Source organism: Apteryx rowi, unplaced genomic scaffold (assembly GCF_003343035.1).
Source record: "Apteryx rowi isolate R43461 unplaced genomic scaffold, aptRow1 scaffold_389, whole genome shotgun sequence".
NCBI lineage: Eukaryota > Metazoa > Chordata > Aves > Apterygiformes > Apterygidae > Apteryx > Apteryx rowi.
The window spans coordinates 61,293-86,655 of NW_020450407.1; the positions used below are offsets into that span (position 1 = coordinate 61,293).

Genomic DNA, 25,363 nt, shown 5'->3' on the forward strand with positions numbered 1-25,363 from the left:
GCAGGGCGGCGGAGCGCCCGGGGTGCCGCGCTGCGGCACGGCGGACCCCCACGGGGATTTCGTCCCCCGCCGCTGGTAATCCTCGGAGGACAGTCGGCTGCAGTATGGACAGGCGGCTTTCAGTGCCCACACAGAAACTGATGATGGACGGATTAGAAATAGAAAGAGTGTGTGTGAGGAGGTAAGGAACATTAGCACAGATTCTGCACTGATAATCAAAGTTAAGTCTTAAATATTCCAGTCCCTCTGTGTAAGTCGTCAGCTACCATGAACAGGGTGGATCCCTGTTATCCACTCCGGCATTTTTAATAATGTTGCAACATGAGACCGTCCCACTACTAGGGAAAAACAAACAAAAGAATCCAGTGGCTCCCGCTGGCATTAGGGAGAGAGCCTTGCCTCAGAAAGGATGGCTAGCTAGGGCCTTATTTAAAATAATAGTAATCTGGGGGCTTGATTACAAAGCTGCAGGTGTAGAGTCACACTGTTTCCCTGGTGTTTATTCTGTGTTCTCCTTTGTTTAAAACAGATTATGGATTTTCTTTTCTCCCCTGTCTACTTCTAACATGATACTGTCTGCTCACCTCATAGTCACCCATATATTTTTCCCCTCTTGCGACAGCGAGAAGTGTTATTCCTCTCCCTAAAGGAGGAAGTGAAGCAGCCTCGGTGGCTCCAGGTCGCCCTCTCGGCTGTGCTTAGCCAGCACGGGAGACCCCAATTCCCAGTTGCAGTGTGTGGGCCACAAGCCCCTCTGCAGCAGGAAGGTGGCTCCAAGCACCGTGCCCGGTCTGGACACCCTCTGCACCTAGCGCTGAGCACTCTGCCCTCTCTCATTCCCGACTTCAGCACTTCGCCAGCGCCCAGCCCTGCGCACGGCAGACTGGGATGCACTGGGGCTCCCAACGGTGAGGGACAGGCGAGTACCACTATAGTTAGCTTGGGCTGGCTTCCTGTAAGACAAGACACTGCACAAGAGGAGCTCCTCAGAGCAGGACCTTCTTTCTTCAAGTATTTGGAAAGCCACTAGCACATACAGACTTGTGGTGATACAAGTGCTCTTAACCTCTGCTGTGCTACGTAACCACCATCCCAGCACTGCAAAGTGCTACTTGCTTAGCAGGGCTGGTCTTAACATTGCCTCCTGCTTGTTTTATAGAGAAGGTTACTCATTCAGAAACACTAATGTGATGGAAAGCGCCCATATCACTTTAGGATTCTCTGCAAAAGGCATTCCAGGGTCAGGTTTAGATTCACCTGCTTCATGGATGGTTTGAGTTATGCCAATGACTCTGTGATTGGAAAAGTATAGAAAAGTAATCTTATGACCCCAAAAGCCCCATCAACAAAAGGGTTAAAATCAATGTTTGAGTGTAGCTTGGGAAATCAGGATCAGCCTTTCTGCATGAAGGTCAGGTTTTCAAGGACTCTTTTGAGGAAATAACAAGAAAATACAATTTGTCCACATCTCTACTTTGCACAGATATTCCCTGAAGGGCTCTCTGCTGAAAGGCGGCTCTCCGATATTTAGGTTCTTTCTCTTTTTAACATATGCCCTGGTTTGAAAGTTTCTTCTCCCCTATTCTTCCCACCTCCTCCCCCATCCCTTTCTCATGCTGCCCTTTCCAGATCGGTCAAACATTGGTGCCGCGCTGTAACTGTGAGGGCTGGGTCACCTGCATGGGGAAGACGGCAGCTACTGGAGCTTGCAAGCAGCCCGTGTCAGGGAAATGCAGCCCACTAATGATCCTTCAGCTGCTCTTGAACTGAGCCCTTTTACTCACCCCTATCTCCAAGCTCCCTCTTTCTTTGCTGGGGGGGGGACATCAGCTGTCTCCAGCAAAGCTCACTGTAAAGGTTTTTTTCCTGCCACCCCCTATTCCTCCCCCTAGTTCTGATGAAGTCATCAAGCTAAAGATTGCATAACTGATGCACAGGACTATCTTGTGTTATACTGGGAGACGGGCCAGCTGCTTCCATTTATAGACAAAAGCAATGCCAYGCTGCCAAATAATGGAGCCCTTTGCTGCAGCCACTACAAGGAAAAGAGAAGGGAAAAAAAAACCAGGAGCCAGAGGGCATGCTGTGAAGTGACATCACTAGGAGCTTCCTCACCAAGCCTCAGTGCACAGCTGCCTTTGGGGCTGCAGCCGAGACCTGACTGAATCCGCTTCAAAAAAAATCCTACTGCAGAACTACTGTCCTGGCTCTTAAGCACACACACACACAGATATAGCAGAGGGAAAATTCACCCCAGGGGTAATGCTGCAGGAGGCACTCACTTCTGTATCATGTTACGTTATAAATTAATTCCAGAGTTTAAAAAGGAAGAAAGCTTTGAAAGAAGCTCCGCCAGCTGCTGTGAATCCGGTGCACTATGCAACAGCTGGAGGAAATATGAAGATTAGCACAAAGGTGTTACTTCCGGTGTTGCGTGTTTAGCCATTTCTAGGTACAGAAGTTTACCTATTCATAGTGGAAACTTCCTGTTTCCAGTTTTAATTACAGATATAAAGCCAGGCTTTCTTCATCAAGACAGAACACCACCCTCCTGCCTGGAATATTTCTGCTCCTTTCCATTTCTTGTGGCCAAAGCTCTTCCCAAATAATGATGAAAGGCTCCACTGACATCACCGGGAGCAGCACTGGGCCCTGTGTCCCGAAAACAGGAGCGCCACCCAGGCAGAGGGTCTCTGCACACAGGGAAGTGCTCCCTTGTGTGTGGGAGCAGAGCTCTCTACCAAGAGCCACCCCAGTAGCCGGGCACAGCTGCTGCCACCTCGCGAGCGGCTGTCACGCGGCAGTGCCCAGTTCTGGCAGCAGTGCTGGGCTGCGCACGTGGGCCTGTGGGTCGCACTCAGCTACCCRTGCCCCCGCGGCATGTGCTCTCCTTCCCCAGCGCCCTGTGGAGGTCCAGCATGGAGGCGAAATACGGGCCCGTCTAGGGGGTGGGACACACGTGAAAGAAGCACCTGCTCCTGCTCCAGGCCCAGAAGCAGCCAGGCTAAGCAGCGCTGCCGTGCAGCAGGGCCTGTTACCTGGACTAAGTGCAGCGCTACCGCAGTTTCGTAGCTTCAAAGCCAAACTCCTCCAAGCCTCGCTGACAATGCTCCTTGCTCCTGCACTGCTCCTAGTGCCCTCATCTCTGACTGCACCCTCTGCCTTCCTGCCCCCAGGCCTCCTCCTCCTCCTCACACCCTCTGCCCCGTCTCTGCCTCTTTGCTTCCCTTTCCCTGCCAGTTCGCACTGGTCTCAGGCACCACTCCAGAGCCCCAGTGACCAGCTCCTGGTGGCACTTCACCTCCGCAGCTGACGACACTGGTGCCTGGTGGCCCGTGCCTACAGTGCGACTCACGGCGTGATTCACACTGTGACTACTCCAGACCGAGCCCTGGGGATCCTTGGCAGCCAGGAGACGACCCGGCTCCTTCCCCTGGGACTCTGTGCTTGTGTGTGCGTGTGTGTCCATGTGTGTGTGTGTCTGTGTGTGTGTCTGTGTGTCTGTGTCTGTGTGTCTGTGTGTCTGTGTGTGCACGCGCATGTATGCATACAGGGGTGCCCTGTACGGGTGTACACGTGCAGTGCCTGAAAAGAGCAGGAAGATATGCTGAAATGGGTATTATATGGTGTATTCTCAGTCTGTCTCTCATCAGCCTGGTACACCTTGTAAGATGGTACAGAATGACTTCTCATTTTTCCTCTGGCTCTTTGCAACAACACCCAAAGCCACTGTGTGCTACTTGCATGCTCCCAAACAGCTCTGTGCTGATAATGGTGGCTGAGGCACAGTTACAGGCACTCCAGCTGGGAGCAGCCAAGCTGCAGCTCTGCTGCAAGGTCCTCACCCAGGGGAAGGCCAAGCCCTGGCCAGCTCCGAGGTCAGTTACATAAGCGAGAGTGATGCCAAGGCATTCCTCCCCAGGCTTAACCGCGCCGCAGAGAGAGTTCAAACACACATGCCGGACCTGATTAAGTCTCCCAGAAACAGCAGCGCGTCCGGGCAGCGCACAAACCCTGCCAGGGTCCCTGCTGTCTTTGCATGCTGAGGGACAAGCTTTTAAAATAGCCCAGGGACAGAAACAAGTACTCGGCACCTATGAGTAAAAACAGATTTTGAAAAAGCCAGGCTTCCATTCAAGGAGCCAAAAAAGAGCCTGATTTTCCAAAATGGTCAGCATGACATGTTTGGACAGGTTTTTATAGTTGCAGAGTACCCAGTAAGATGAACTTTTGTAAGGATCTAGTTGCTTATTTAGTGCCTAAACGGGAGCTGATCTCTGTTGAAAACCTGATCCTTAAGTTAAGTGACAGAAGTACTGTGTCCTCCAAACACATTTCCAAGGATTTAGGGGGATGAGGGGATCCTCCTCAGGGGTTCAGGAGTGATGTGCATGTATGTACAGTCACACATATTAAACATAAGCAGCTTTACAAAGAGGACAGGTGGGTGGAAAAGGTATTTTCCTCCTTGTCTCAAATCTTACATGCCTCTTCCTTATCCTTCTGTGATTTATTCCTTCTCTGTGTCATTTGTTCTCCTAACTAGAGCTAAAAGCAATCACACAATTTTCTTTTAGAACAAGCAGAACAACCACCAGCTGATGCCCTGCGAGCTGGACACCTGGGTACGTGTAAGCGCGGGCGGGGAAAGGCCGAGCTCGCTCATCAGCTCCCGCACACAGGATAGCCATCAGAGCTACCGGAGAGCGTGAGCCTGCTTTGTCTCTGCTGGAGGTGAGGGGAGCAGAGCAGGGCACCTGGAAAAAGGGGGTTACGCCATGCAACTGCCGGCAGCAAGCGAATGAGGCTGGTATTGCACGCCTAGGAACAAGCATTGCCCAAAACGCTCAGGGAGCAGAAACCTGAAAGCAGCATCTTAGTGTGCAAAATGGACAAACAATCAAATGTGAGCTCCCTGTGCCATTCTGTGGTATGTGAACTAATGCAATCCTTGAATATATAAAGGGTGGAATAGCAAACAGAAGCCAGGAGGTGACTTTATCCTGCATATTGCATTAGAAGAATGATACTAGAAAAATGTATACAATCAGATGTCTACGTTTTAGCATCAGAGCAGAAAAAGAAGTCACAAAAATGATTTGAGGCAGCAAGTGTCTTCCAGTGAGTGACTTAAAGAGCTCAATCCATTTAGCTTACTACAAAGAAAACCGAGGAATGCATTGACCATTGCATATAAAAATACCTTCACGAGGAAAGAAATGCTTTAAAGAGTTCTTTTATCTAGTGAAGAAGGCAAAACCAGATACAAGGGCTGGAAGCTCAGACAGATTCAAATCAGAAACAAGAATCATATTTTTATATCAAGATTTCATTACCCATCAGAAATGGCAGATCTCCATTTTTTGATGTCTTCAAAGATGACAGCCTTTCTGGATAAACACAACTTCGTGGTGCAATTTAATGGCCTGTGATGTACAAGATATAACAGCACTATCTGACCTTACCTCTAACACAGCTCTGTCTGCTGTTCCCTGGCACCTGCAGAGTCAGCTGGCACTTCTGCACTACACTGGTGCTAGCCTGACAGTCACTACTCCCTTATCCTGGGGCTCTTAGGTACTTCTTGTGTGTATATTAAAAAAAGGAGGGGTCTCCAGCCTATTTCTGGGATGAAAAATATTACTGTGTTTCCGTATACTGTGTCACAGTAAAACATCACCTGTACCCAGTGTTTTCAGAGCTGTCTAAAAGCATGCTTCTACATTTTCCCAGAAATATTCCTATTAAATGCCTTGTAATGTTGTTACTTATTGTGTCTGGCAGGGATCTTAATTCCTCTCTCTAAATCAGGCAGCCCAAAGCAAAGCCACCTTTAGCGGAGTGGTACCATCTGACTGATGAAGGGAATTAGAAATCCATTCATTTCAGACTCTTTTTTTTTGCCTTGAATGAGCCAACATACAGGATGAAGGGATAGAATATGCTGTTTTACAACTCTGAATCCACCAAGAGGCTCTGCAAAGTGGATTGCTTCACCTATTTCCTCTGTCATCCAGTCTCAGGGAGGGGCTACAAATCTCTCCGCTCTCTCTGGGCCCCTGGTTGCCATGGTCTTTCATATAGTATCTGAGCAAACAAGATCCCTCTGACGTTTGACACTAGACCTCTGCATGCAGCCAATTTGTTTTCCTTTCACCTCCCTTCCCCTGCATCTCTCCTCTCCATGTCTTCGATACAGTTTATTCTTTCCACAGAACAAATACTATCCATCAAACTATTATTTCTGTGTATTTGTTTGTTCATCAGAGAGAGCAATTTCCTTATTTTTGATGACAAAGTATTCAACAAAGAATTCTAAAATGAGCAAATATTTTTCTAATGCCATTTAACAGCTAAAGACTGTCAGAAGTTCATCTCAAAGAATGCAAGGCCGAACGGTTGGTAATTTTACCCTGTGGCTTGTGGACTCGGAAACCCTGCCTCCCAATGTTGTTATTGTTTGTTAGCACCGACTTCTGCTTCAGCACCAGAGTTGGAATTTGCAAATCCTAAATTGCACAGGTAGCATTCAGAAATGCAGCATTTTAACAGAGTGCTGTTGAACTTTAACCAGCATAACTAAAATAGGAGCATTTCCTTTATTACGCATAACATCTCTGATGTTTTCCTTCCTCCCCCAGGAAAGAAACCTTTGTGGGGGAAGTCATTCTTGCTTTTCAATTTTGTTTATCCTCTGTTTCAGCAGCCAGTTCCAAGGTGGAGAGCACAACGATATAATGTTTGGGACTGAGTACAGAGGAGGAAGTGTTCCTTCATCTCAGATAACTAGTTGGCTTGTAATTGCAATTTTTTATTGGTCTTAGAAAAAAGAATCAGGCCAAATTAAACCCCAAATAGTCCATTTGCATATATCTCTTAAATATAGGGAGAGGTTTCCTCAAATATTTGTGAAGTGAAAAATTAAGATGAACTCTGCTTATCTGCTTTAAAGAGTTACAGCCCCTGATTCAAGCAGAGCCTGGTGCGAGGCTGTGGCTATCACCAGATCCCTGTGCAGCTGCCTGCACGAGGCGAACCTGCTGGGACTGGCTGCATTGCTGTGGACGTGCCCTGTGGGTGACAGGCTGCGTGCGGCCACCCGCTGGCATGGAGAGGCCGAGCACTGAACGGGCACAGTCCGCTTGTGGATCTGGCAGCTCTGCAAGGCAATCGAGGGCGGCTCCTAGTGCCACCACCCAAACTGCTGGAGCAGGAATGAATCCACAGAGCTCTTCAGTCTCACCTTTTCTTGACCAATTTGCACCAGTGCTTTTATCCAGCGAACCTGTATTTCACATGATTTTCTTGCAGGAGTGAACTAGCGGGGTTAAGGAGGCTGGTAACTCAACCCACACAAGGTATGGTTGCACAGACAAGCCTCCGTGCAGCAAGCCAGGTGGGGTTTTACAGTGCCTCAGCTGCTTCCCCCGTATGGCTCCCATCCCACATGAAGTACGGAGCGTCCCTGCTTTCGCCAAGGAGCAGCCACCTCGTGTTTGTGTCCCGGTGCTGAGGGAGCAGCTTCTGGGCTGCAAAGCCAGCCCCTGCCTTGCCTCCTGGCACGGTGCCTGCGGCCCTGCTCTCCGTCTGCCTGTGTGCCCACGACCACAGCGCTGATTTCCAAACCCCAGCATTGCTGCAGCAGGGCCAGGGGCAGGGGGGAGAGGAGGGTGCGAATTTGAAGAAACACTCAAGTGCCCAGCCTTACATTTTATGCACATTACGAATGCAGTAATTACTCCCCTCGATGACTGCTGCACGTAGCTGTGCCATCATGGCACTTCGCAGTGCGCCCTATCACTCAGTGAAAGAAATAGCAACCTTCAAGGAGCAAAATGCAGAAGGAGAGTCAAAAAAACAGCCCACGCAATAGCTTTTCCACACCCCACCCCCATGAAGACACTGTCTTCCACCAGAGGCATAGCTAAGGACTTTCTAAAGCACGAATGGGGCCACCCCGGCGGAGCTGCCGCTTCCCTCCGGGTGCCGGCTGATTGCTTGGCCCTCCCCAGTCAAACACCCGGGGGGTTCAGCAGCTGCTCAGGGAGCAACGCAGAGTGAGAGCGGAGCTCACGGAGGATGCTGGACCCTCAAGCTGGTGCCTTTTAAAAATTCCAGTGCTAAAGGTTTTAACTTTAATCAATGCCGCCTTTGAGTGCATCCTGGAGCAGAAGGGAGGAAAGCTAATGTGAAGCGTAAGGATAATCATGGTTACAGAGCCCCTGAGAAGAGGGAGAAAAGAAAAATGGAAGATGAAAGCAGGCAAATGGTTTAAACAAACAGTCACACAGGGCCAATGAAAAGGGGGAACAGAGGGAAAATGACACAATAAAAATAAATGCTATAAGAGAAAGAAAAGCTTCTAGCACATACAGGAAAAATGTGGAGCCTGGAAAAAGCATAGGTACGAGGAAAAGATGCTTTAATGGAGTTCTCTAGCAGCAAACACTAAACTATTACCAGGCAGTCCCATTCCCTCTAATGGCCTGAGCCTGTACCACATTATCACCTTGTACCCCCACGGAGCTGCTGGTTGCTGAGGTATTTCACAGAGCCCAGCTCTAACTCGCGCCTGGCAGAATCTGCCGCCAGTCTCCTGTGGATGGTTGCAGCATTTTTTTACTCTAGGTGAAATTTTGTTGAAATTCCCCTTGGTTGTTTTGTTCGAGCATAAACAAAAGGTATTTTTCACACTTAAGGACATTTTTCAGATCCTTTTCTCTGTGCTGTGATAAACGAAATCCCTTTCATTTTTAGAAATTCAAACTTGGCACTTGCCTTGATCCTCAGCAAGAAGCATGTAATTTGCCAAGCCTGAAAGGATCCTGGCTAAGAAATAAAAACACTGGGCCATATGCTCTTTCCCATATGCAGAAGGCAACTTACCTCAAAAATTGGTAAGAGGCTGCAATTGCCCCATATTGTTGCTTCTGCCAAGGCAGAAAATCCACAGAAAAATTCAGCGCAAAGGTTTGGGGCTCTCACAAAGTAGCCATCTCTCTGCATGCCTCCAGGCCCTCTCCTGCACCTTCCCTGCACTGTCACTGCCTCTGGCTTCTGTCCTGACAGAAATTCAGCAAGGGGTCAGGGAGCATGCCTGCCACATCCCCGGAGCTCACAGTAAAGCTCCAGTATCTTTACTGGTATTTCCTGGTACAACTTGCTTTGCAAGCGAGCAGTCCACATAGCACAACTGTTCCTTTAATATGCCTTCCTACCTCATTCACATCATGCCGTCATGGGAGGAAGAGCACACCTCATACAGACTGGGATGAAGTGAGGACTTCCTTCCGCTCCCCCTCTCCTCACTGAATAGCAAGGCAAGGTCCATGCCCGTAAGAAACATGGGAAGAGACTGTGCGACACACATGCAGTACCTTGCTTTTCTGGGGGGCTCAAGCAGATGATAATTGTGACCGACCAGCTATGAAAGCCCCAAAGCAGACACACTGGTGCTTATTATGAATGGTCACCTGTAYGAATTCATGCACAAATTGCACGATCTTCCCCTGTCAGACATCCACTCTGAAGAGCTGGAAAAACTCCCTTGTCTTTGGTTCTAGGCTCCTATCTATGCCACCTCTCTGCAGGTGGTATTTCCACCTAAAATCAAGAGCCAAATGTTTCCAAATGGTGGCTGGCAAGACCAAGGGAAGTGGTCTTCAGCTGCAGCTGCCCAGCAAAGCCACATTAGCTTTGCTGTGGTTTCAAATAATAGCTGCTGATAAGCTGAGACGGCTGGGATGGCCAGGCTTGTGATTTCATGAGCTAGTTCTTTCAGCGTCCTTGAATCAAAGCTACCCAGATCACCCAGTTCCAGTACTTTAAAATCTTTTGATTTTTCTTCCACCTTGGATGTGGTCTTTGCATTTCCATTAGCCATCTGGTCTTTGTTTTGGCATTCAGTCTTTTCAGCTGTAATGAAAACTGAGACAAGGAATTCTGATTTGGGCTATGCCTAAGTTGTCTTTAATCTTGACATGCTCATCACTGCATGGTTCCTATTGTCTCTCTTGAATTCTCCTTTATTTATATGGCTAAGGAAAGCTTCACTATTGTTTTAATTTTCTTTGCAATGCCTAACTCAGCTTGGCTTTTGGCAATTCTGACTTTATCCCTAAACTTCTAGGTCTCTAAGGTATAGCTCCCTGTGCTGATCAAGACCTTATTCACTCCTTCTGAGGCTTTCTGAATATTTTTAATACCCCTTCTGAGACAATTACTTATTGATTAAGCTTTGAACTTGTTTTTTTACTTCTTCCCCACCAGGAACGCTTTCTCTCCTACTCCTGTTCCGCCATCTTCCTAACACAGTCATCTTCCCCAGCTTAACTAGCCCTCACTACAGCAATCCCAGCTGCCTTTTTGCTGCCTTTGACTCACTTCTCAAGCCCTGCCTTCTCCGGCCTCCACAGAAAAGTCAGGTCTTTGCACAGAATCGCATTAATTTCTCCCAAGAGAAACTTACAAAGCCAGACAAGATCTTCTTCCTTCCCTCCCTCCCTCCCTCCTCTCTGCTTGCTCTCCTTTGCCTCCTCCACAGCTCTCTCCTCCCGGCCACCGCTGCCATGGTTGCTCATCTCCGCTCCCTGGCCCTTCCACTGGTCCTGGCGGCCTTGCAGCGTATCATCTCCTCATCTCCCCTGCCCCCGTCTGCCTCCTTCTCCTTTGTATCTCGCTCTCCTCTGGCTCCTTCCCCTCACAGCACAAGAACGCTTTATCTTTGTGTTTTCAAAAAAAAAAAATTTTCCAAACAACCCTTCACCCCAAGTGCCTCTTCAGCTCCCACCCTATCTCTCTTTTCACTGTCACCACTAAGCTTATCGAATGTGCTGCCTATGATTTACACGATTTAGTCTGAATTTAGTCTCCATCTCCAACATAGGTGCCTTTCCAAACAGTCTTTCACTTCTTGCCTGTCGCAGAAACCAATCTCACAGAGTCTCTAATGTCCTTTCTCTGGCTGAAGCTCTAAACTAATACTCCAGCCTCATTGCCAGAGCCTGTTAGCTCCTTTCAGTGCCACTGACCAAACTCTACATGAAACCAAGCCCTCCTTTCCTTGTGCTCCCACCTGATTCCAACAGCTTTAACTGTTTACTCAGTGTTGTTCTGACTGTTTCTTTGCTGCTCACCCTCCTGCCCGCCATTCTGTGGGTCTCTGACCTTGCCCCTCTTCTCCTTCCCCTCTTGCCCTCGTGGCGGAGCAATCTCGCTCACAATAAAAATTCAAGGACCTTCTCTGCACTGACAACTCACAGATCTCCCCCTCTGTCCCAGGCCAGTCCCCTTCTGCTCTGACTAAATTCATGCCCTGCCTCTGCTATCATCTTGTGGATATCTGTCAGCTCAAGCTCAAAGTAGACTCTGAACCTACTCCCTAGGTCTCCTCTCCTTCCTGTTTCTTCAGTCCCCATGGACAACGCCATCGCTTGCTTGTCACTCAGCCCATAACCTGGTTGTCATCTTTGCTTCAAACCTCTCTGCCAAATCCCGCAGTCAGGCTCTCATCACTTCGTGCCCTGATGGTTGCAATCTTACCCTGCTCGCAGCCAGCCCGAATGCTGCTGTGCAGGTCATTTTCTTTGCCTGTCGTCTTGACTGCGCCACCTCTCTCTCTGCAACCCTCTCTTGGCTTCCCTTCCTTTTTTTAGCTCCCTCCCTCCCTTTCTAACACGGCTGCAGCATATCCCACCTCATGCATCACCTCATGTTCATTACTGAGACTTTAGCCCCACTTTCCATCAGCCCAGGGTGGCCAGCTCTTTCACACGTTACATTTCCGATACAAGTGTCTTCATGCTTTCCTCCTCCCTGGACTTCATTTCTGGGAGATGCTCCACAAAATCATACAAATCTGATCCTGAATGCTGCCCTCAGTATAGTTAGATTTGCAGAAATTTCTAGAAATTCCTGTCTGCATGATGTCCAGGAGTCCCTCCTGTTTCCTTGTACTTCCTGGTGTGTTGTCTCCCTCTGTTATCTCTTGTCTTACACTTAAATTGTAAGTATTTGGGGGAAGGAAATATATTTACTTCCAGCATCTGCAGGGAACCTAGTACAACGGGACTCCTAGACTGTGACTAGGACTCAAAAGTACCACCCAACAAGGCACAAGCCGTTACTAATACAACTTCTGCATACAGCTAAGTATATCACTTTATATTCTGTAGGTGTGAGAACTCCAAAATTTCAATGTGCCCTTGCTCCATTTCTTTTTCTTTTAAAGGATGCAATATTAGCATCAGATATTGTATGCTGGAAAAGTCAGGAAATGCTAAGTTACAGTTCCCACGGCAATTGTAACTCAGCCTCATATGTTAAGGGCACAAAGGTTATCACCATATACAATAACAAAGGATGCTGAATTCAAACAAAGTGACCAAATGACTGCCATGGCAGATCCCAGCCTTTGAACTTCTGTACAGGTGAAATCTTAGATATTTACTGAGTTTTTAGCATTTAATTTTAGAAATTTGAAGTCCAACACCCGCAAATAGAACTCAAAATTATGTTGTATAGCAAGTAACCAGTCCCAGCAGTAGCTTGCAGCCCTCTTCATAGAAGCACAGCTAATGGCAACAAGAAATATTTCCATTACCTTATGAGCTCTGGTAGCTGTCAACTGAGAGAGGGATCTGCCGATCAGAGAAATCTGGGAAGACATCAGTGTGTCAGAACAAGTGAAAAGACTTGACACAGAGGGCACATTTTTGTTGAGCAATTTGCATTAACACTTCTGGACAAATTCTACATTTCACATGCAATTCACAAACCAGCAGCAGCAGTGCTAATTGGTGCAGTTGCCACTCAACTGCGGTGCCTTGTTTGAGCTATCACCAACGTGAATGAAGACTACAGAGTTTTTTGAAAAATGCAGCAATTATTTTGCAGACTTTGAGGTGGGTTCCCCCTGCCCCCACTTTCATCCTTATAATTTCATTATCTCAGTATTTTAAAAAGACCTGGGATAGAAAAATGCAAACCTCAGAAAAGTTCAATTGAAGTTATTAAGAGAAAAACTGTAGAAAATGACACACTCTTCATTAATATAACCATTAGCCCTTCCATGACAGTGATTCTGACTGTGTCCCAGAGTGCCAATGCAAAGCTAAACATTGACCTGAAAAAATAACAGTAAGTGGCAGAGTACTGGTGACTCTAAAAATCCCAGTCACCAGACTAAGGCTGTGCTCTGCACGTATCTAAAACACTGACGGGATGACAGAATCTCTCTGCCTCCTCTTAGGTGGTATTAGAAGTTATTTAACTTAACACAGGGAAGATCTCTCATCCATCATTCTTTATCCTTTGTGAAATCAAGTCTCCTGAGAAAAGGAAAGAGCTTCCATCCTGCAGCTTTCTATTACCACTGCTCAAAATGCTCGGGCAGCTGCAGCTCGGCAGAAGGAAGGTTTGGCTCATTCCTTTTCATCAAAGTTGGACTGCTATTCTTAGGCCACATTTCCCTTAGGCCTCTACAGTGCAGAGTCCAAAGGAGCTAATGGGATTGGCAGGTGCATAGATTATTGGTGACCTCCTCTAGCCCAGCATTCACCTTTCTTACTACGTTTCTTCGTAACATACAGTGAGAAAGGGAACAACCTACGATTAAAGATCTTCCTTGCCAGCCCTGATATCTTTTATGTTCAAATGCTCAAAGAGAGACCAAGGCACAATAACTGGAGGTGGAACAGAATCAAAAAACCTATCTGAGTCCAGCTAGATCTAAATAAACATAAATCTGAAAAACTCAGTTCTCAATGGGATATTTTGGTTGCATCTCTGTAAACAAATAGGTATCTGTAATGCACTTCCACTCTGCCCCAACCTCTCTGCAGCTGCAAAAGCCTCACTAGCAAAAGCCACATCTTGACTGCAGCTGCTAGCTAGGTTGTGCTCTGACAGGACAAGGGGAGCTACGGTTAAGCTGGTGTAACTCCCCATCCTGATCAGGAGTGGCTCTGAATCCTGCACATGGGTGTCATTTTGTTTGCTGCAGTGAGGCATAAACCAGACTTTTGGGCAAATTCATATAATACATCTTTGTTATGCCAATAACTCAGCTTGGGTTTCCTTGTGCTGCACCCTGGGTTATAGGCACAGCAGCCCCATTTCAGTGACTATATCCTGACTTGCAGGCCCAATTATTTTGAGTGCGACTGCACAGTCTTCTCCTTGTTTGGGAACTGGTGTTATTTATACCTGCACTCCTCATGCTGATTCAGTGATATTCAATGAAGCATGGGCTGGCTGGTAGCTCTCAGTATAGTGCTGTGCCCAGCAAATCCCAGCTGGCAGCCCTGGCCCACACTGCCTCTGAAGGCGCCGTTGCAGCAGGGCCTGGCAGCCCCACAGGGCTCCTCTCTCTCGCTCCCCCTTTGAGTGTCCCCCCAGTATTCACCTGGCAAGTCACTGGGCTAAGTTCAGGCTCTGGCCCTGACTCATGCTCCAGGGGAGCCTCTCTCTTTCCCCTGTGGAAAGTCGAGGGAAATCACCTGTTGAGGGCCCTTGTACCGCCTCCCATCTGCCTGTACTTGTGCAATGAGATGATACGCTCTGTAAGGTGGGAAAGACTTTTATTTTTAGGTCTTTGTCTGAACAGCACCTCACACAATGGAGTCTGGGCTCATCACTGCAGCTTCTAGGCACCTTGAGAATATATGTGGAACAAAGAATAAGACACGTGAAAAATATACACGTGCAAAAATCTTGAAAACCTCAGAACTTTTCTCTGTTAAACAATATTCCCCCAGTTTCACAACATGCAGGCTGTTCTAGACCTGAAGCTGGGTACTGAAAATGAGTTTCAGGCCACCATTACCATGCTCAAAGATATGCAGGAGCAAAACAGAGAGTCCCTGAAATCTCCAAGGATATCGGTTGCCTCCTTCCTCCCAGCTACCTTACTCTCTGCCTGTCTTCAAAAGATTCGGCCCAGAGAACTGATAACTCAAACCGTTCCCGAAGAGATGTGAACAGCACTGTATGCGAAACCACAGGCTGTACTTCCGAACTGTAAAGCAGGCTTCCAGTTTACCTAATGCAGTGTATGGTCGTCAGTTGGGATTCTGAACAAACTGCAGAAGGTATCTTTGGACCTCCTAATATCTTATTTCTAACATATGGAGGGACTGGGGAGTTTGCACCTTCGCATCTGCTTAAGTATAGTTCACTACAAAGCATCAAACAGATATATTCAGCCCTTTGTAGACATATCATTACCTCATGTGTTCATGTAATGCACATCTGTACACATAGTTAATGTGTGGGAGACTCCTAGGTTCAAAGGCTCCAATGTTTCTTTTGTTCTCTGACGAAGGCGTCTTTTGTTTAGTCCTCCCCTCTCCTTAGATTGTAGCTGTAATTCTGTCATTAGCATCTTAAAAATCTTTTCCTCCAAAACTACCTAAAGCACTAGAATAAGCTGAGAACATACTAGGAAGCACTTAAATGAGTCATGATCTTCACTTAAGACAAGTTTAACAGGTCTGGGGCACAGTTTTCAGCAGCACTGCTGCTTAGTTGGTAAACTTGGTAATCAGATATTCCCCTAAAAAACACGTGAGGTGAGATTCCTGTCATATTCCAGATAGTAAGCTAGGTTCATAAAATGCATATGCAAAAGAAGCACTCATGACTATTAGGAGTGTCACAGTTTCTGTGAATCTCTGCGGACTCATGTCCAAAAATCAAAAGCATTCAGGCACCTCTAGGGCAGCCCACTGAAAATGCCAAGCTGTATCCTTTGAGTGGAAACATTTTGTGGAATTTTCACTGAACTTTGACCTAATGACTCCAGGCCTGGTTTCCTAGATATTATGCACCAAAATATGCCTGCAACACTGAGATATCACCTGCAACATAGACTGGCAACTTTGGTGCCCACCAGATCAACGTTCACTGTCCTCCTGCCAGTGCCAACATCTTCCTAACTTCACTGAAAGGGACTGACTACCAACAAGTTTTGGGAAACTAGTAGCAGAAGATGCTGATAAGGAAATGTTATCACAGATAGCCACAAAGACAGAAAGACCTTACCCATGTTCCAACAGCCATTTGCCTGTACATGAAATGCAGTGGGTTTTTGCTTTTAGAAAAAATGCAAACCTAATATTCAATGAGTTACAGTGCATTCCAGGTCTTTCAGTTTCCAGAGCTGTCAAACTTCTTCTCCAATACAGTGCAGGGACTGCTAGAGATGGCCAGCAGTCAGGGTGTGATCTGGGGAATTTCCTTTGGGAGAAATCCAGAGCCAAAGCCGGAAGGCCACACCACTGGCAGAAGTGTCACAGCTCCTGAGTGCTATTCTTCTTCTTACATGTCATGGACATCTAGGGCAACTTAACCTCAGCGCACATGCTTCCATACACTGTTATCCAAACAACTGTATACTGTAATAAGACAGAGTTCAGCTCTATAAAGAGGTTTGTGATTCTTAGACAATAGGGTGATATGGGCCTAACTGTCAAACAACTTCAAAATATAACAGAATCAGCAGATTTCAGCATTTAGTTTGTCACCATGAAAAGATCAGCTCCTTAACAAGCACAACACATTAGTATCTTGTATTGTTGTCTATACTCATCAGTTAGCATTATTATCTTTATTTAACTGTAAGTGGCATGTTTTCTTTGACTGGCTTCCTTCCAAAATAATCTATTACTCTGAGCTGAGGTAGTATGTTTTCTTACTGCTTCTGATGAGACACTTGTCTCTTAAAAAGCATAAACACACCACCATCTAAGGAATGATGTAGTGACGATGCCCAGGAAAAATATCCAGTCATAAATAAAAGCCATTCTTCCTCTCCGTGATTTTCCAGTAGCAATTCTGCATCTCTTTGGCTAGCCACTAAAAGCAGCAAAGAAACAAGCCAAGCCAGAGCCTCAAGCCTCCAATGCTTCTCTGGCAAGTTTTACAGAGACCTCTCTGACTGACGCTGCCTCCCCGTCGCTCCTTCTTACAGGAGAGCGGGGACCTCTCTCCGCAGTGACTGTGAGCGCAGCCTCCTTCCTTACGGCTCCCCTGAGAGCAGCCAGCCTCCCTTGTCTGCGACCCAGGCAGCACCGGGCTCCCACAGCAAAACGCAGCTGCAGAAGAGGAAGGCCTGCTGCATCTTCAGCAGGTGCCGGGCATGGGGACATTGGCTTACAAGAGCAAATGACAGAAGATTTACAAAGGCCAAAGGAAGATATACAAGCCGAAAGACTAATCAGTTTTTTCCCTCCCCTCAAAACATTTTCTTATGGCCTAAAAATACATCCTATATCTTTTGCAACATGAAGAGGAGCCCACTGACTGTTAATAACCAGATTCTAAAAATTCAGGTACCAAAGATAAACCCATTCCCAAGCTTGTACTCGCTGCAGGGAAAGACTCAGTAAACGCCATGTGTGTGGCACCTACCTGGAACTGGCACTGGGAGTAGAAACAACCCAGTGTTGTGTGCTTCATTTACAATGTCTACTGTTATTTTCCCTCGCTAATCTCAGACTGCTTCCAAATGAACTTTTTCTTCTTTCTTAAAGGCTGTGGCCATGCTGACTTGAACAAGTGAAAAGCTACTACATTTTTCTGAAGCCAAAGTCATTGCCTTACAGGACAAAAGCCCTTATCCACAAGTGACTTAGTAGTCAAAGCTAAGTGCAGAGTACACTGCCTGGGATGTAGGTCTTACAGGCTTTTCTAGGGGAATACAAATGATATTAGTGCAAAAAGAGATCCAAAGATTATTTTAACTGCCAAAACAAACCTAACTGGCTGATTAATTGAACTATGCCCCACCTCCTCCAGAATAACTAAACTCGTTCAGCACTGGAAAAAACTCATGTTGACGCTGCCCTTGTTTATTTGGCTGCATGTCAGCCCAAGAGGGTATATTTAGCTTGAGTGCTTTTGCAGGATTGCATCTTGCAGCTCAACAGGAAATCTCTGGAGTCAAAGCTAAAGATATCACTGCATGCTCGCAAATTTACGGCCAGCTGTAAAGTGGAGCTGTGGTGGTCAGAGTGCTCAACAGCCTCCTTTTAAATGAGAGAGGAGGCTGAATTAAACACTTCACTGTACTGAGTTCATGGCAGGCAGGGTGCACCCAACAAGCTAAATATAGCAATCAATAGAGGAGGCTCTTCTCTTGCTAGGATAATGCTGAATTGAAATATCCAATTCCCTTTCCCAAGCTTGTACTCACGAGGAGTGGGTGGGAGGAGAAGAAATCTGAGAAGGGAGAGCTGGAGAACGCATCCATGTGAAGGGGTGCTGAAGGAGGACAGAGATCTCCTCCTCCAAAGCTTTAAGAAAACTTAACCATTGTCAGATCCATTGCAAAAGAGATAAATCATAAAAGGGAATACACGTTCAACACAGGTCTTCTTTTTATTAAAAAATCTAGACACAGGCTGTAGCATCAAATCTAGCGCAAACGTTCGTCTGTGAACAGCTATACAGAACCCTTTCCTTTTGGTCTTGTCCGTTTTCCTCCTTTTTAAGTGCTACTTTGCCCGATACTCTTCCGGCTTCTGAGCACGCCCTTCCGGGCTGGGCAAGGATGGGGCAGTTTGGCTGCAGATTAATCTAATGGCTCAGTCTCAGAGAGTTATGTTACTCAGGGGAAGAATTCACCAAGGTGACTTTCATGCTAAAGGTTTAAATGTTTCTTAAAACCCCTAAAAATTAACTTTTAAGTATAGAAACTTAAATCTCTAAGTTCTCTAACATGAGTCAGTGGCATTATTGTGGTTCATCTAGATCAGGGATGTCTGCAGTGGTGTCAACCCGTAGCGTCACCACCCCGGATGAGCACATAAAATGGGCTGTAATACTGCGAGATTAATCAGTCATTTAGCCTACCGAGTCATGCCATCTTGCTTGGTTCAGGCACCCAGGTGGAAAAAAAAACCCATCACCACAAAAAGCTCAGCAAAGACAAGGCCTCAGATCAAACCGATTCCTGGGGGGTTGTTCTGCATCGTTTCATTTCTATAGCTTAATCATACAAGGTTCCTAATGCTTTTTGTAAAAAAGCTGAACGGTGTTAGCGAAGCTCTGTGGTACACTGAAGGATCAGGCCATTGTATCTTTACTGAAGTTAAGGCAGAAATATGACCCCAAGACTATTCTTTACTGAGATGATGAAAAGACAGGATGTAAAAACAGCTCTTGCTTTCTGTTAATAAGCATTTTCTCTATCTTATCATTTTCTCTCAAGTAAAGGCTAGCCAGCTGTTTGCATTTCACCTCAGCTTTGGGTATGCTTTTTATGGTCCAAGAAGTCCAAGAAACCCAGAGGACACCTCTCTGCTCAGTGACAGGACAGCAAGGTATGTTTATGAAGCAAAATCGAAAAGGAATAAATGTAAACAAGCAGTCCCTCTTTGAAGAGCTTTTCAGAATACAAAGTATTCAGTCAATAGCTGTTTAAGAAAGTAGCATGGCCTTCTGAGTTTGCATGCTGTTGATACCAAAAAARCAGCTTTGTTAACCTAAGTAAGGCAAACTTGTTTTCTCACAAGCTAAAAGTGACTGATGCCATCCGCCTAAAGGAACCACCTGAGTGGTCTCATGAGAGCAGACTAATTTCTTTGCCTCCAGACAAGTCATTAGCTCATGGAGGGGGAGTAGATAGGTGGATTTAGTCTCATGAAGTGTGTAGAACTTGTTTTTGTTAACCTTCGATGGGGGTTGGCTAGTTGTAAGGATCGTGTTTAGCAGCCTGCTTCATTCGCATTCCTGTTTGACTTTGGACAAATTACTTCCCTGCCCCATGCCTCAGTCTCCCCTTCTGCAAGACAAGAATAGTGACAATTCCTCTTATTTCACCTGACTGCCATGACACTAACAAAGCACTTGGGGATCTGTGAGGCACAGTGACAACATGTTCTAATTAGATTCTCACAGAATACATTTTCTCAAAAAAAAAAGGAATTGTATTCCTCTTCTGCATGCACCCAAACAAACCAGCAGGCCATAATCTTATGCAGAACAGAACAAGGAAGAAAAATCAGAAATTCATCTGCTCTGTTCATCTCCCTCTCCCTATTAGAGCACACTTTAGGGAAGAGGCAGGAAAAGGAGATCGGGCCACGTGGCTAGCAAGGAGGGATTTGGTGCGGCCCACACAGTGCCAGTTTGCTGAATCCTGCCTCAAGGCTTTACCCATTTCCGGCGCTCAGTGAGACTGAGCGGCAGAGCCCCGCGAATCTGTCACGGCTGTCGGGAGCTGACAGCTGGGCGCTCCCCCTTCAGCAATCTGTTTCCTCTTTGTCAGGTGTAATTTGAGTGCTGCACACCAACCGGCACGCAGTCGGCCCTCGTCACGGGCGCCTCTGCAGGGCCTCGGCAAGGTGCAGCTGCCACCATAAGATTTAAGGGACGCCGCTGTGACCGGGGCCGAGGGCTCGCCGGGGCGGGCTGCTGTCGGCGGCTCGCACCACGGAGGTGCTGCGCCCCTCGGGCTGTGCTGGCATGCCACCCTAGCAGCAGTGGTTACTGCTGAATCCACGAAACGAGCCAAAGTTCAGCCGTAAACAGAGGAGCCCTTAGCAGAGAGAGAAACACTGCCGATTTCCCAGGAGCGCAAGAATGGGAGAGCGCGCGGCTCCCTCCTGCGTCGAGGCCCGGCTCCAGGAGCGCGAAGGCGCACTAGGGCGAGAGGCTGCTCAGTGCCCTCTCTGCTGGGGCAGCTCCTTGGGACAGTGACAGCTCCACAGAGCAATGCCCTGCGATCGCAAAAACTTGCTGTGCCAAGTCATGACCTGACTGGCAGATGATGGAAGTCGAACCACAGTCCCTGGAGTACACACCAGATGCTTCRCATGCAAACCTGCTGCTTTGCTTAAGCTGTCTACACTTTCTATTATGCGATGTACTTTGAGCTAAAAGGGCTCTCCTTGGATAATCCTCGCGTTTTAGAGCTTTACCGCCAGGAGCGCTCTCCGAGGGCACTGTTTAGAGAAGTGCCATGTTCAACAGGGAGTAAGAACGACAGGATCACAGAAGTCAGAGATGGAGAAGATCCCCCAGCCCATCTCTCAGCCTGCACAGGATTGCTCCCATGAGGACTTTTCCGTCCAACACACAGGAGATCTCGGAGCACATCAATGCTCCGTAACACACAAATGAAAAGCCCGGGGAGAGGAGGTGATCAAGAACTGCGTGATATATGCCCGTTAGCCGACAGGTCCTTCTAGAGGCGGCCTGGAAAGTATTTCTCGTTAAAAGCCAATTGGATGAGTGACATTTAAAAAAAAGGTACGTGTGTCACTTTTCACCAGCTTTCCCCTGGCTCAGTTCAGACAATTACAGCTTAACTACCCAGATTAAATTAAAGCCTTCCACAGTGTCAGAAGAAAAGATATGGAGGGACACTGTCAACTACTTCAGGTATTGAAATATCATTTATGGGAAGGGAAAGCATTCTCTGTCAGGTCTTTCTTTCACATCTGAAAGAAATAAGCCAAAGTAGTCAAAAAGGAAAAATGTGGTGGGTGTCTTTTGCAGTAGCCTTCACCTGTGGTCTGCCATTTGCATGGCTGCCGTGTGAGGCTCCTGCTTTGAGGCTCTCTGAGGTAAAATTGCATTGCCATTTGCCAAGGGGGGGTTAGGTGCCTTCCCCACACAACTCCTCCTAACGAGCTCCATCAGAAGCTTCCCAAGTCATTTTCCAGCAGCAGCCTCCACGCTGCCCCCTGCATGCCGCTGCGGGCCTGCCAGGGCCATGCCCACGGCCCTGACCTCCCCCGTGGCACAGCCCGAGCTGGCCGTGCCACCACCCCAGGAATCCTGGCATGTGCCCCAGTGTGTTGCCTTGCCACCTTCCCTTGCCTCACTCTCTGAAGCTGCCTTTTGGTGCTAAGAGAGGGGAACTGGGAGCTTACCTTTAACCAAAGATGCCCACTTAGAAGCACGGGATGCCTCTGAGTTTCTTTCAGCTCTAAAACCCTCTTGAGGCATTGCAAACATCTCTCAATAGGAAGGCGAAAGACATGTAAGAAAGTAGGCTGAGAGCTTCTGCAGTGTGGCAGTTAAATGACATCCGCACACTGCTGAAGAGGCAGAGATGACTTCTAATAACTCATAGCATACCAAATAACACTAAACTACAGGTACCACTGGCACATACAGTACTGTGGCAATCACTGCTTCTTCAAAAAACTCATGGAAGGACAGCGTGCTCCAGGCTTCTGGAGTGCTGCAAACCCTGATGCTCAAGTGTTTCAAAACCAGCATCTGGCCTCCTCTCCTTCCTCCACCAGACAGTTAAGAATATAAAATAGTACATCTGCAGTTGGTTCTGTTCCAAGCCCCCCTCTGGATACTTGCAACCTTTACATCCATGGAGTACAGAAACTTGCTTAAAAACATGAGCGCTGAGATGAGACACTCAGTCACCTGACTCCAGGAATCAAAGTCTTAAGGCAAAAATCAAAGGATGAAATCCTGAGTTATGATAACACTACCACTACGCTCGTACATGGCCAGGATCAGCAAGAGATAAACAGAAGAGACACCATTTTCAGTGAAGAAGCCTGGGAAGGCAGAAACTTAAAGCAAACTTTCTAAAATAGAAGATTAAATTGATTTAGGAAGCTATTAGTTTTATTTCTAGTGTTACCAGCATAACTTAATATTTAAAAGACAGAAACAAAAGATGGGATTTGCTGTTTGAGACCTTTTTTCAATGTTTAAGTAATTATCTGGAGCACTAGAGGTCAAGAAATCCAAGACACAGCCTTTTACTTGCCACTAACCCACTACTGCATCTTGAACATATCTATACAACAGGGATGACATTTCTAGAGTGTTGAGATACCCAGGGCACACATGTACCAAGTACTATTACTTCTTCCACTTATATTTCATCACTTTCAGGGTCAAATTTCTTCTTAGACACTTGCACAAAGACACTGCCAAAAGCAATGGAGATGCACGTACACTTCCAAAAAACCAGGCTTTGGCTTACTGAAGGGAAAGTTGTTGTTCTGTTTTCAGCAAAGGCCTCTTTCCCCTTGGAAAAGGGGCACCTCCCTTTTGCGAAACCCCACGTTACGAGTGCTGCCCTCCACCACACACATGATGCATGGCAACTTAAGAGCATTTGTTGGGGAAAGCAGGGAGGGTGTGCCTCAGATTCCATAGGGAGGTTTCATTTCTTTTTCTCATGTTTCTCATTGCCTCTTCTCCAGGCCTCAGTATAGTTTTAGCTTCAAACTAATCACTTTCCATGTGCATCTCTGTTTGTGAGGTTCAYTTGGCCATCTCGGTTTATTAAGCAAATCCCAAACTTTTCAGGCCCATGCGGGAACCCGAGGAATGCGGCAGCGAGCAGTAAACATCCACGAAGAAATGGCATTTGTAAGGGATTTTACTGCTGTGTACACTTCCGACGCAAAGAAAGGGACGGGGCAGCCAGCCGGAGGAGGATGGGAGAACCAATTTATACCTTCTAGGGCAGCAAAGCCACAGTAACCTTCTGTTCAAATCTCCTGCAAGATGTTTCTTTATACTGACTGCTTTCCACCCACTTTCAACAGCTCCCTGTTCTAACACATGGCCCATCCTTGCCCTCCCCTAGTTTCTGATATTAGCCTGTAACAGTGCCTAAGGCATTCCAGGATTCTCAGCTACCGCACATTTCTTTTTCCAACAGAAATGCCTGTTTTCAGAGACTTAATGTACAGCCACACACATGCCCCTCTCCTTCATGCCAACTCTCCCCTGGCACCTTGTCCACTGACCCCGATGGAATTGGCCCTGTACAAACCCATCAGGACACAAGCTGGCAGTCCTGTCCATTTTAGACACGGGAGAGCTTAACCAGAATGAAGTTGGCAAATGATCCAATAACACACAGCTATTGCTGTCACCAAAAAATCTGAACTTTCACCAAAAAGGCCTGTTCAAAAATCTCTATGTTTGTCATTTTGACACGCTGTGAAAACTACTGAAGCAGGTTTTTGATACTCGGCATTTCTGAATCTCCTATACCAACAACTAACATATTTTTCCTGTAGAAAATCTAACTTACCAGAAGAAGTCATTTCAGAATTTGGGGTGCCCAGAGCGACAGGACAGTACAAAATCCTATTTACAATACTGGGAACATCTCTGACCTGCATGTTTTGAAATAAAAGTCTCACTCATTATTCATGTTTGTGCACATCCTTAATCACTGGTTACAGCGTTAAGGCCTTTAAATAAGTACATGTGTCAGAAGGCAGACCTGTGTAGTGCTGTGGTCAGGCCAAGGTTACTGAAAAGTTCAGCAGCCAGAGCAGTTATGAAAAATAAGCACCAGCATTTATTTACAGATCCACATACCCACTGGTTTAATTTTATTTTCGTCTGCAGTGGGATCTTCCACCTTTGCAATATTAATTTGTAACTTTATTTTGGGGAACAGTCTGCAAAATCATTCATTATCAAATGTCCTGCTCTTGAGTTTATTTCAACTACTGATCCTTTACTGTGCTAAAATAACAAATAATAAATAATGGTGGCAGCAGCAGCAATGGCTGCTGCAGGGAGACATCCAAAACCAATCCATACTCCAAAAGGAAACAAGTCATATCTATCTGCTTCTTTCTCTTTTAATTTCTTTTCTCCATTTCTTAATGTGGATTTTCTTGTTGTTATTGTCCACTTTATCTTTTGTTCCCCTTGTTTCTTTCCACCAAGGAATGCCAAGGTCTGTAAGAGGTCAGGGAATTTCACAATGTCGGTTCTCCACTTCTTTTAGGTGCTGCCTGTCACAGGAGTACATTATTAAATCCTAAGAACTGGGGAAGTAGAAGGTGTCCATACCAACCTTTGTACTTGCTTTTCTGTACATCTTATGCCTTTTGGACCCATCTTGGTTAAGGATGATAAATTTCTATTCAGATAAATGTTATTCAGCATACCTGCACCACTGGACACCGATTAAGTTTATTATTCTACTCTCTACCACCTCTGCCGTGGCTGAACTGAAAAGCACAAGTAAAACAGCGCCTAAAGGATGAACACACACGACGCTATCTGATTCCTCCTCCCATGAGTGCTGAGTCTGTGCTCCAAAGTACTCGGTGTGCTGACAAGTCGCTTTTCCTTGGCTTGTCACACAGGAAACCAAAAAGGTTGTATCGTGGTGTATTCTGGCTGACTCATCCCTCGCAATGTGATAGAACAGAGCAGCTCCGACCGAGCTAATAAAAAGCGCCATGTACATGCATGTTACAGCACCGACAGAGAATTACAGCCCGCAGAGGCAAGACAAAATACTTCACAGGTCTGCAAGCAGTGATGAAAGAGCAAAGTAAAGCACAAGAAAGATGTATCCACTTGCGATCAGGGGCTGCCCCAGTCCCAAAAAAGAGCCATCTTA

General features: G+C 46.6%; 1 protein-coding gene and 1 long non-coding RNA gene across 2 annotated transcripts in view; one reads left to right on the top strand and one right to left on the bottom strand.

The window, feature by feature from the left end:
- LOC112970253 overlaps positions 1-5,771 on the top strand; it is a 6,681-nt gene extending 910 nt beyond the window's left edge. Inside the window, exon 2 of the long non-coding RNA XR_003254933.1 lies at positions 4,578-5,771. This is a non-coding gene — a long non-coding RNA (uncharacterized LOC112970253). The remainder of the gene's footprint in view (positions 1-4,577) is intronic.
- MAML3 (mastermind like transcriptional coactivator 3) overlaps positions 1-25,363 on the bottom strand; it is a 246,643-nt gene that overhangs the window by 7,644 nt on the left and 213,636 nt on the right. The window lies entirely within an intron of this gene.